Source organism: Lissotriton helveticus, chromosome 12, assembly GCF_964261635.1.
Source record: "Lissotriton helveticus chromosome 12, aLisHel1.1, whole genome shotgun sequence".
NCBI lineage: Eukaryota > Metazoa > Chordata > Amphibia > Caudata > Salamandridae > Lissotriton > Lissotriton helveticus.
The window spans coordinates 177,487,179-177,500,423 of NC_136073.1; the positions used below are offsets into that span (position 1 = coordinate 177,487,179).

General features: G+C 44.5%; 1 long non-coding RNA gene across 1 annotated transcript; it reads left to right on the forward strand.

Moving 5' to 3' along the window:
- The first annotated feature begins 293 nt into the window (after nucleotides 1–293).
- Nucleotides 294–8,322, forward strand: LOC144798544 (uncharacterized). Its single transcript, XR_013603562.1, has 3 exons — nucleotides 294–621; nucleotides 6,557–6,633; nucleotides 8,118–8,322. It is a non-coding gene; the product is annotated as an uncharacterized LOC144798544 (long non-coding RNA).
- The last annotated feature ends 4,923 nt before the right edge of the window (nucleotides 8,323–13,245 follow it).

Consider the following 13,245-nt stretch of genomic DNA (forward strand, 5'->3'; position numbering starts at 1 on the left):
ACTCTAGTACGTTCCAGTCGAGTTCGCGCTACATAAAAACTGCAAAAAGACACTCGGTTACACTGGGGCACTTTTGAAAGTGTGGGTGGAACCGGGATTCAGAAATGTCGAACTCAGCTGGTCCATGCCCACAGAGAAGCACTACAAGCGATCAGAAGTAAAGCCAATCGGATCGGCCCTCACAAGCTACGGCCTGCCAGAACTGCATCCAATGAGAGCAGCGAAAATGTAGGCCAATCAGAGCCTACAGTGCCCGAGGGCGGAAGTGAAGGAAAAAAACGCGGACCTCCGTAATTTATAGTACATAAGACGTTAGTAAAACAAGTGCATTTCATTTTGAGCCGGTGATGCTCTAACTGCTGAGCCACAATGTTAGCTTCTGAATACACTTGCTTTTCTTTTATAGCCATGATTTCTGATTAGTCTTACTTCCGTGGTATTACTTAGGTCAACTCATGGGATGATAAAGTAGCGTCGTCCTACTTCAATGTTGGACTGCTGTAGCTGTAGTCCGTTTTCGCTGTTGTCGCAGGGCTACTTGCGTCACCATGGCGGGGAAACTGAAGTCCGAGGAGGTGCAAAGTCTGCTGGAGACATTGAGCGCAGTCAATGTCAAACTTGGTAAGTTTTGAAGTTTAAGAAGTGGAGATGGGAGCGATGGAGGTGGGTGAGCCAACAAATTAACAAGGCGAGGCGAGCCGAGCCAATGTTCTATCTTGGTTCCTATGGCCAGTGCAGTAGTCGATCACTGACAATGTTTGGTATATTAATCATACAACAAACATCAGGTAAACTATGATAGTCTCTTCAAAATTCAGAAAAGTGCATTTCTTAAACGCGTGGAAGCGTTCACATTTATATGTCACATTATAGTACTACATGAGAAGTACATATTAAAAGTGAGAGTTATTAAACCAGAATCTTTACAGACCTAAGAGGCAAGACAGTTGTAATGTGAACCATATACGTGGCTCAGAGTCGTAGATAGAGCAACATTATAGTCTATTAAATTAAACACAATACGTTTTTGTAATCTGACATTCTGAACTCAACATTTTCAAGGTGCTTTCATATGCAATTGTGAATACAAATCGCACACAGAGGCACAATAATTCATACAAGTGTGTAAATCAATGTACAAGAAATGATAGATAAGAAAAGGAGTGTTATAAGGTGTAGGAATCTCATATCCTCCATACTAATAGGCATCATATGTTAAGAGTAAATTGTCGGAGAAACATACAGTCAGAATATAAAACGTAACACAGTGATTTTGGTTATCTGTACTATGTCTTTATTACTTTCCAAAGGAACCTTTCTTTACAATCTGAGAATAACATCAGATTGAACAAAAAAACAATACAAATCAAAGCCCATGATTTACAGTTTGCATGTAGCTAGTTGGTGGAGGTAAATAAATACTATATTAGAAGGCTTGCAACTTATGAACTGTAAGTAACAAAAAAACTCTGTCAAAAGCATAAGCTCACTTAACTATCTAAATAAGACATACATCGGTGATCTGCATTTTGCACAGTGTGCTTTGTATCGGGCACATTCATTCTCTATGCTATTTAATGAGTCAGAACTGTGATTAGGCAAAACATTCAGAACATGCTTCAGAACATGGTTACAAAGTTACAGCAGCGTTGTTACAGGAATTACATGAGAACAAACGCATATCATAAACCTGAGGGGAAAAAAAAAGATTTACTGTCACATATGTCCTTCTTGCCAGTTTCTATGCCGCAGATTTGCTTTTAAAATAAGTTGACTGTCCGGCTCTGCTTTTCAACTTCCACCCCTCAGGACCCAACCACCTTTCCTCTGCCACACCTTGCCCCTTAATTTATGGGTTCCCAATTTCATAATTCTCCAATTCCAGCACTGGTTGACACCTCATGACAGGAACAAAAAAGGCTTACCCCACCAACCTCACCTAGGTGCAATAAAGCAGGCTGGCACACCTGGCGCCTTCTGTATATGTCTAAGGTCATGTCAAAAGACTGAAATAAAGGTGGTTGAATAATTGGCATGTAATGACTAATGAGAACATGATGGACTACGGGTAATGAAAATTCCCGGGAGGTAATCGTGGCCCCCTATGTCCCTCGTTCTCGTCCCAGTCATTGCAAAATTAGGTATTTGAAAGTCGAAGTCCTTTGAGAAACTACCAACAAATGAAAAGAATGAACAATCATAAGTTTGCAACCACCCAGGTTTAATGCATGCCCAAAACAGGTGGAAACACAGCAAAGTATAAAGCAGAGCTCAAAATATCTGTACCCAAACTCGGATGCAAATTAGAAATATTATTAAGGCATTAATGATAAACAGAAATATGCTCCAAACACAGGTAGTAGCCCTCCACATTTCCTGGTTTGATACTCCCTGAAATTCTGCCCAAGAAGTGACTGTTCACGGATCTTCGCTGAACTGGAAGATCTCCTGTATTGCCCTGCAAAGGCAACAACCATCTTAGATTTAATCCATCTACTGAGAATCATATTAGTCGCCTTTTTCCCCCTCCCAGACTGCCCGAATGTCACAAAGAATGAGACATTTTTCCTGTATTGTTGAGACCTGTTTACATAAATGAAAAGAGCTCTTTTAACATAAAGTGTGTTTAACAATTGTTCTTCTGCACTAGATTAAGAAGGGCAAAAGGAACTGAGAATTTTCTTTTGAGATCTACATAAGACTGAATCATTGGATCAAAAGTAGGATCCGGTCTTAAGATGACCCCATCTTCCATAAGCTGAATAAAGGGAGGACAACACTTCAAGGTTCTTCATCCCCAAACCTCCTCGTTGAAGTGATATCCGCCAGGAAAATGACCTTATAAGAAAGATACATTATTCAAGGGTTTGAAAAGATGAGACTGTAAAGCCTGTAAAACAGCAGGAAGATACCATGCAAAAGAAAGAGAATTGCTCAGCGATCTCACAGCTGAAAAGTTTTAAAACAGGCTAGAGATTAAAGAACTCACCAGAGAAAATGGTGCAGAAGATTCCTGAAAGCTTTTGTAGTTAACTGTTGAGTTCCAAAACATTAGACGGGTCACAAACAGTTGCTAAAAGATTATGTGAAGAACACCACTTGTCGAAAGACTTCCATGCTTTGAGTAAGATTTTAAGGTAGAAGGTCTCTAGAGTTCTGAATTACCTCTAAAAAGGTAAAGAATAGACCCTCTGTTAGGAGACCTGACTTCTGAACCTGCAAGCTGATAGAGTGAGTTGGACTCGGAAGGACAGTGCCGAAGGTTTAAGAGGAGTAGAAAACTTTGGAAGTACCCACGAAGAAAGAAGGGCCGGGAGTTACAGAATAGGAGACCACAATATCTGTGGCTAGTATAGCAGAACCAGAATCCGGTCCCCTTCCACTGCTGTAGTTTGAAGAGAGCCCTCTGAATGAATGGGAAGGCGTTGATTTGATGCTTTAGCCATTTCAACACTAACACTTCCACTCCCCAGACTCCTTTTTCTTGAAAACTGGATCAGAACCTGTGAAGTTGGGCATTGTCTTGCTTTGCGTACAGATCCAGAAAAGGTTTCCCAATACGACTTGAAAAATCCGCATGGATAATGTGACCTACTGCGAGGTTGGAAAACTCCTGCTCAGACTGTTGGCTGTCACATTGTCGGTTACACTGATGTAAACCACTGACACATTCATCAAGTTCTCCGGACAACTGCCCAACTGGGCTGCAATGGCATTAAGAGATCTGGAATGCGTGCTCCCTTGATGATCGATGTAAGAAACCGCGACTGTGCAGTCCATCTTGACTAACCCATTCTATTCAAACAGGTGATATTGAAAAAAACATCAAAGCTCGGAAAAGTGTGATTAGCTCTCTCCAGTTAAATAATTAGCAATTCTCCAGGAAAGACCACTTGACCTGAAGGTCTTGTATAGAAGAGACACTCCTCAACCAAGCTTGCTGGTATCCATAGCTAGAACCAAAATGGACTCTGGCTGCAATCATAACCCCTTGAATAGATTCTTGGCATCCAACCACCAAAAAAGACGGTGCCTGATGTCTAGTGACAGATAAATCATTTTGTCCATACAGTGCCTTGTGGAAGAACACTGCAAAAAGATCAGTCGAAGGATGAAATGCTGAACAATGTCAAACATTCACTTACAGTACAAGGATCTGGGTCTAAATCCATTGTTTTTTTGCTCACCATGCCATTCAGTTTGGACCCAGCCATATGCAAATCAGTCTTGATGCTGCTCCCATGGTAACAGTTGAGGCCGAAGTGCCAGGCAAGGTCCTCATTGGACGGAAACAAGAATCCGGGGACCGCTTTTGGGGTATCACCCCTCATCAGCCAGGCTGGCTTGACTCCAGTGGTATGGTGAGCACCGGACCCACATCTGGGCATGTCAGTCCCACTCGGGGTAACAAATGCAAAAAGAACAATTGATGGAGAGAATGCTGAACAGTATCAAACATTCACCCCCAGTAAAGACATCTAGGCCTAAAGCCATCGTTTTTTTGCTCACCATGCCATACCAGGTTGGACCCAGCCATATGCAAAATCAGTATTGACCCTACTACCCATGAGAACAGTCCAACCTGAACTGCCAGGCCTTGTCCCCGCTGGACCGAAAACAAGCATCCTGGGACTAGATTCTGTTTATTTCCCCATATCAGCCCGGCTAGTTTGACTCCAGTGGCATGATGAGCATCGGGCCCATGTGTGGGCATACCTGCCCATTCGTATTGACAAATGCAAAAAGAACAATTGATGTACGGAATGCTGAACAATGCCAAACGTTCACTTCCAGTACAGTGATCTTGGCCTAAATCCATAATTTTGTTTTGCTCACCATGCTATTCCAGTTTGGACACAGCCATATGCAAATCAGTCTTGAACCTGCTCCCCATGGGAACTGTCAAGCCTGATCTGCCAGGTGAAGTCCTCCCTGGACTGGAAACAAGCATCCTGGGACCAGTTGTATGACTCCGGACACCTTATGCCCTTTGACAAATTAGATCAAATACATGATCTTCCCTCGTGGGCAGTTGTTAATTCACGCTACTCTGACCAGAGCCGAGGCACATGGGGAGGAGTTGCCAATTGATGAACTCATGCAGACGTTGTGGACATTGGGAAATTGCAGACATTTCTTCACGCTAGCCTACAAGGTTGTAAGATCCACCAAACGGAAAACCTTGACCTCGCTGAGAGCTAAGTAGTAGGAAGATTTGGGTGAATCACAGAAACTGAATGAACTCGGGGCCCTGCAGTATGTACGGCACAGTTCGATAAATGCCTGCCTCAAGCTCATCCATTTAAATTTTCTCCATAGAACATGCCTGCGTGTCTTTAAGTTATGTGCCCCCAGATGCCCATTTCATGTCCCTGTTGCAAATAAGGTAGGACCATCTTTGGACACATGGTCTGGTACTGCAGGGTTATAGGGCTCTGGTAGTATGATTTAACTACCCAATTGTAGGAGTGGACGCAGAAAAAAGATCAGGCCACCCCATAATTGTCTTCTAGGGCTTATGACGAGAACCTAGGTTCGTAAATCCACCACAAAGTTCATAGACATGACCATGGCCCTCGTCAACCAACATATGCCATAAACGAGAGACATTGTTCTGCCCCTGACTTGGCACGATGTAGACCTGTATACCCATGCTAAGGCAGAGTCAAATGCAACTCTTGCCTTACCGGAAACAAAAGCAGGCCTGAAATGATACTCTACTGGGAGCCATTCTTAATGGCCATCAACACCCAAATTTAACAATCTGCCACCCCAAAGGAACACTTCTGTAAACCTGTCCGGCACGGTCTAGCAGACATTTTGAGCCTGCTTCACCTAGCGAGTGCAACCATGGACCTCGTAGTCCGTGCATATAAATCTTCTCCTGCTTTATTCTTCTTGCTCTAACTCTACATACATGAGATTTATTATGATCTAGTTATGTAGGGCCTATATGTAGGCAACTGGTTCAGGTTTTGATCCTGTTTGAGTTCTGTTGGCTGAGCATGTTTGCAGATGTATCCTGAATGTTGTCACTATTTGCACAAAAGCAGGACAGTAATCCGTTTACACTGTTGCAAATTCTGCACCTTACGTGTACCTAGGAACGATTTATCAATATGCCAATAAAAAAAAGTGAATATGAAATCGGTCCTGTAAAATGTCGAACAGCCCTCCAACTTCACAGTATATATTATTGTATCTTTGGTGCAGCAATAGCCTGGTGTCACCCTCTATAGTTTTTTTTTTTCACAGAAAGAGGAGTAGGCCATGGCCTCTTACCTAATTTTCAGTAAAATTGCTATCAAGGATGTCATTTGAAATCTTGCTGTTTGAAATTACATGACACTAGCAGCACCCAGGGATCCACCATCATCTGGGTACAGCAATGGAAAACGATTGAATCACCCTCCTGCATATTTACATTTTTAACTGTTACTCCCTCCCAGACCCCCACCCCATTCATCATCACCTGCACTCCACTATTTCATCTTCACCAGCTTCATTGCAACCTGCAAGTCTTCACTATCACTTATCTCTTTTTTTTTTTTTTTAGGAATCTGTCTCCAGTCTCTTAAAGACAGTCAGAAAAAGCTGGGTAAATCGGTTCAGTGTCAGACATACTTAAATATCGTAAGTGTGATGTTGCCTCAAGATCATAAAAAAAATGGTATAGTACTTCACATCATATTTCTTTCAGAGTCTAAGAGCTGCAGATAAAAGATATATTACCATTACAGAATTTAAGTGTTCAATTTACCAACCACGGATGGATGAATGACTGTGCTCGCTTTACCAGATGGGCTCAGATCACAGCAGCAACTAAGTGAACTGTTATGCTTCCACCATGTGGATATGTCAATCCCACGCCCTGCCCAACTTCTGTCTTTGGAGCCAGTTATCCAAGGCGTCTAATTGTAGAATTGCCAAGATTCCATAGTCTGCCAAGGAGATCCAGATGCATTGGTGTCTTTCATTCTGTCCAGGACTGTAATCTGTCAAGCCCCTTATTTTCCAAGGTCAGACAACCATCTTGATTGTTTAGGATCTCTTCATTTTCCATTTTTCTGTTGTGCTACTCTTAACCATTTTAAGTGGTAGGTTTAGGAGTGTATACCCTGCATTTTTATCTTCCTCTGAAAATTGGCCTATCACATGAAGTTTCACTGCCCGTTTGCTCTTCCAGTGTTACCACACCAGTCATGGAACAGCAGTCACTTTCTAAATTGTTTTGTGGTCCAAGTGTAAGTTTATCAGGACTGCTACTTTCATACTTCATTACAGCGAGACATTAAAAAAGTGTTGCATTATTTAACTGTCTTGTTTCATGACCTACGCTATGAAGTGTATTAATGTAATTTGATGGCCATGCTAAATCCATGGTTGTCATCTGTCTTGTCATCGAAATTATAGAAGTGTTAACCACTGCACTCCCAAATGAAATTGTAAACCAAAAGTCAGGAGTTAGTAATGTATAGGTGCTCCGGGAGATCACCTTCTGGAACAGAGGTGCACAATAATGTCACAAACTGAAAAGCCTTACGGGAGGTAAGGGCTGTCCCTGGGCACTCTAAATGCACGGCAGTGCATTAATAAATGAATGTTCAATTGAACTTCAGGTGTTTAGCGATTGTAATTTTTAATTGGTATAATCCAAACAGTGGTCAAAACGGTCTCAGTTTTACATATTTCTTCATATGTTGGTGACGTTTTGATATACACAATATAATTGAAGAATATAAGTCAATAGCTACTCCAATGTGTTATTCCATACTAGAATAAAACCCCAATGCATTTCGTGCTGGTTTAGCACTTCTTCAGGGGGAATGTATCTGAGGGTAAAAAACTTCATTATAGCGAGAAATTTAAAAAGTGTTGCATTATTTAACTGTCTTGTTTCATGACCTACGCTATGAAGTGTATTAATTTAATTTGATGGCCATGCTAAATCCATGCTTGTCATCTGTCTTGTCATGCCATCTACTATTGGTAGCTTTTTTCGTGATTGATCAAAAAAACAGCATTTGAGTAGTCTATTAATGTAATGTGTCTAATTTCTGATATAAAATCACACTATCTAAACCATTTAATAAAATGAAAAAATGTTTCTTTTGCAGAGCGTGAAACCAATGCAGACTGGATTTGTGCTCCCTGAAAACAAAAGACGTTTTTCTCAAAAGTCTGATAATTGAAGTGTTAAAAACAGAATTAAATAATCTAACTTTTCGGTTTGTATTAGGATTATTAATAAATCGCTCAAATCCTCAGCCATACAAATGCTTGGCTGGAGGAGCCGACTGAAAGATTGAGTTTCTGTTTTAAGGACTGTGTGTTTTCAATTTTTTTTGAGGATATGCATTATTTTTTTTTTTTTTTTTTTTTTTAAAAACCTTTATTGAGAGACAGGTATTAGTACAAGCGCAGGCCTACAACCACAAGGGCCGGCCGCAAAATCAGGAGAGTCAAAAAGGAACAACATCAATGTGTACGGTAGGATGAATACAGGATAGACGTGTAATGAAATCGTTACACAGTAAGCGCCACGATAAGAAAGGTTTCATTTTATGATGTATAGAGGAGGCAGAAGCCATATCTACCCATGTGTCATGCAACATACTCAGAAAAAGAGGGGGGGGACGAGAGGGATGCAGCCCCCTACGCAATCAAATAACCACAGTAGAGCAAAGCCCAGAGACATCCAATGCCCATCAAAGGTTCAAAAATAAAGGACAAATCGTAGCAAACAAGTAAATGGGTCACCACATAGACCGCCCTCCCGCCCCGAAAAAGGAGAAAGTGCAGACACTTACGAAACGAAGGAGAAAGAACAAAGGGACATAGCCCACCCCCTAGAAAGAAAGCAAAGAAGGGACCATAGAAGAAAACAAACTAAAATAACAAACACCCCCCCACCCTACATCACTGTAATGGCTATGGCCTACCCCACTAAACAGCGTGCCTGTCGCCCAGAGTCACCCGAAATAAAGAAGAAAGAGAAAGAGAATAATAACGAAGGGAAAAAAGAGAATGGGATGAAAGGAGAGGAAAAGGAGGGAAGAGAAGGAGAGGAGAGAAGAGAGGAGGGGAGCCAGCGATCGAAATACATTACACCACCCCACCCGCAATAACGGATCACTAGTCGAGGTCAAAAAAGGATACTGAGAAAAGCCTACATAAAGGATGAAGACAGGAACTGTCCAAATGATGAGGCACGGAGATGCCAATTAACAAAACAAAAGTCCCGCAGGCACCCAGGCACGATCACCCCTGTCCACTTCTATGAAAAGCAGAGCTGCCAGACCCCGCCACGGCCAGGAAACAGCATGATACAGTGGGTCCATACCAGTCAGGGAAAGCAAGTGGGATCTTCACGGAACACCGTCTCGGCGAACAAGAAGCAGCCAGGAAAACTCGGCAGCAGTCAGAATGCAAAAGTAACCCAAAGATCCACGTGGCCAAGCACAAAGTACGGGCTGTCCAGCACAAAGCAAAGAAATCAGGATGTAGGAAATACTGCAGCATCGGCACCGGGTCCACTTGATCCCATGGAATCGAACACCCAGCCGGATATCCCAGCACAGCAGTCGGAGAAGTCTCAACAATACCAACTCGGGGAGACGACACCGCGTCACAAAATGGCTGAACAACCATGGCGGCGATCCGCAACTCCAAGTCCCGGCAGTGCAAGGACAGGTCGATCCGCAGAGCACCCAGGGCGAACAAGACAGCACTCCGTGTAGGGGCCGCCCGAATCAAACGAGGTCTGGGGAGAGCAAATGCAGCAACGACCCTGTCTCCAGGAGGAAGACACTCCGATGGGCCATCCGCCATCTTGAGCATATCGCCCGCCGCCATTGTCGCATCCGCCTCCAAGCCCACCAGGAGTGCCGGAGGCCCCAGGACACACAGCCGATCCGCGGCGGATGGCGCTCGGCGGAGAAAGGAGAGTCACCAGAAGAACGGGCGTGCTCCCCACAACACTCGGGGGAGCCCTGCACCGGATCCCAGGCGGGACAATCAACAGGAGTGGGCTTCTCACCCGAGGGGTGCCGGACAACGCGGCTTCTCTTCTTCGGGCCGGCAGGCAATCAGGCATGCGGGGTGGCCCACCATCGGGGGTGGGTCCGCTCCGGCGCTTCCGGCTCGCGGCTCTCAGGCTCCCACCATCGGGTTTCTTCAGCGGTTCCGGGCCGCCGGCACTCCGAACACCTCCGGGCAGACACAGCACTCGAGGCCCCGGCGTCAGGGCCGGGAAGGCCAGCAAGGCTACAAGGGCAGAACGCAGAAACCACTGCACGCCAGAGCCCCGTAAAAAGACGGTAAGTGAAGGCTCTTCCCAGGTAACCGAATTCGGAACACCCCGATCAGGATTAAAGACAGGATAGGCGGCGGGGAGGAAGGGATCTCGGAGCGAGGCGTTTATGCGACTGTTCCGATCGCCATCTTGGCTCCTCCACGAGGATATGCATTATTAAGTACCATTACAGACCGCTTTATCTGTCTGAAAAACCTCATGTTACTTGTAGTTTAAGCACCTCGTATTTTAAAGATTAGCACATAGAAAGTGAGCTTTGGCTCTGCCCCCTTCAGCTGTTGGCTCTGCGGCTTCGATTTAGTTTTTAGGTCGCTGCCTGCAAGACATACTGTATTCAGTAAAAGGACTTTGATCCCGCCTTCTGCGTAAGATAGGTTGACTCCAGCGTTGCTCCTCTTTGCTGCTTCCTAATTGGTTCGTGCACCAGATGCATCACTAGCTAGGGAGCACAGCTCAACTGCAGATAAATTCCCCTTAATTGGTAGCCGCTTTGATGCAGGTACTATTTCTACTACCTCCTCCCATTCCCTTTTTGCCCAGGCATGTATTTTTTGCTGTTTCTAACCATCCCTGTTCTTTCACCAGAGTTTAGTTATATATTGTTTTTCTTCTTTTCCCAGCGGCGGAACTTAAGTACGTTGCAGCACCTCCGACTTCACTTGTCCCTGATGCTCCTGCCCTGTCCCTCACCCCTTCTGCCTTGTTATTTGGTAGTGCGAGCCCTCCGATCTGGATTCAGGAGAGTGCAACCACATTCAGCCTCCGGTGCACACCGTGACGGAGGTAGGGGTTTCACACACTTCTTCAGAGTGCCACCCCCACACCATATGCCACTTCCTGATCGTGAGGATAGGCACTCATGGTCCTACCAGCAAGCCCAGCCATGCTCTCCCACCACCAAGGTCTGAGGGGGGAGCATCGCTTCACAGATAGGCAAACGAGCCTGACCACTTTCATATCATCGCTGAGATCTGTTGCTCAAAAGCAGAATTAAACATCAGCACGGGGCCCCGAAGCTTTGCGTTGGACACACAACCGTCTTAAAATATCCAGAATACTGTAAAATAAACAAAACACATATAATTTATCCCTAGTATGCACAGACTAGAGCGCCGTAATTTGGCAATATCCTGAAAATAGCTTGCAAATACTTTGACAGACACCCAATTCGCCCAAAGAGAGATGAAAATACATCGGGCCCAGTCAAGTACCTTTACTCCTTTCCCAAAGGACTTTATAAACTTTAGATTTGGAAGGAGTGGGAGAGAGATTGCTACCTCCGCAGACACGTCTCAGACAGGAGGCGAGAAACCGAAAGTCTGTTTCACCAACCTCGTTCACCTCTGCGTAGGTGACCAGTCGACACTGCTAAATATAAAGGCTTGTTTCAGAGACAGCTAGTGCTTTGCAGCGCTCCTCCTCAGCCTTCATTGCACCAACAAGCTTGAGCATCTGACTGAGTCCTAAGCCACAATGTAGGTGTATTTTTTAAGTCTGGCCAAAAAGTTGGTGTTGGCACATATACATCTAAAGCAGGCCCACTGGAATCATGCGATTTTGCTTAGTTTTCAGCCTGATTATGAATTTTTCACAGTTGCCTCACACTTCATCAATTGCTACATAATTTGCAGGTTTTAGCAAATAAAAAGTTTCTAGCCCAAATAGATCAAGCCCTCCAACTTGAAATCAGAAGTTGCAGTAGCGGCTCGGAGCGTCGCCCCACTTGCAAAAAGGAAAAATAAAATGATAACGCAATGTTATTATAATTTTATATTTCTATACTGTTAGGTTTTTAATATGGGGAGGGGCTAAGCTGCGTCACACGAATGAGAAGTTGATGCACCAATAATGTGCCTTCCGGCTTGGCCGGCCGTCTTGGGCCGGCCAAACCGGCATGAGCACTTTAGCATTTGTCCACCTGGCAGTCTTGTACAGCCTGTTGGCGAACTCTCCCAGGTTCCCAATCCCTATCTGAGCGGCGAACCAGGCCGCTCAGACCAATCACAATCCTGCTGTCATGCTGGTGATAGCAGCATCGTGATTGGCCAGGTGTGTCTGAGAGCATGTGTGCTTCCATGCATCCTGTACCCCCCTCGTCGGCCCACCCATACTATTCAGTGGGAGCTGCCTTTGGGAGTGTGCTGCCGCTCACACGCTTAGAATCCACATAAAACAAATGCTTGCTCGCTTTGAAGTCTTTCTTCAAGCCCCAGACACCGAAATTCTGCCCGACAGCATGTCGCCATAAACCCCTCCCACCACATTACTTGTTTCACAGAGCCTGCATCCCAGGGGCTGTGTGCAGACGCATGTCGGGCATAGAAGTGGTTCGGGCTGGTTTGGTTACTTGATTGCTACCCGTATCTTTTTTGTGTTCCTCACCATATTTCAAAATTGTTACTTTCAAAATAGCTGCTGTGTTTTATTACCCGTTGTAACTTAACCGGGTTTTCACTATTCTATTCATTACACTGCCTTTTTAGTTACATGATGCGTCGGTCATGTCTACTGTGATGCATAGCGAGTTTCTTGTTTCTTTTCCAAGTGACACTATCTCTGTTAGCTGTTCCTTTTCCACTCAATCACTTAAGCAGTACAATAACTCAGAAAGGGGGCAGCGGTAGTGGATGTATCTTCCCCCATCAAACACTCATGCACAACCACCACCCACTCACACCCTCGCCTTCCTCCTGCCGCTCATGCATGAATTGTTGAGATTCTGTGTCGCCATTGCCTCTGTTCTGTCACACTGTCCACATTCCCCCACGAGAAAAAATAGCATGGACACATACAGGCTTGATTGAACACACGTCTGGCAGTGAGCTGCAGAGGATGAAGAAAGATAGGAGTTTGTCTGCAATTGGAAATGCGTTGTTTGTACATCAACAGAGGTAAGTTTGAATGTAGGAGATGGAAATGGGGAGTCGCTC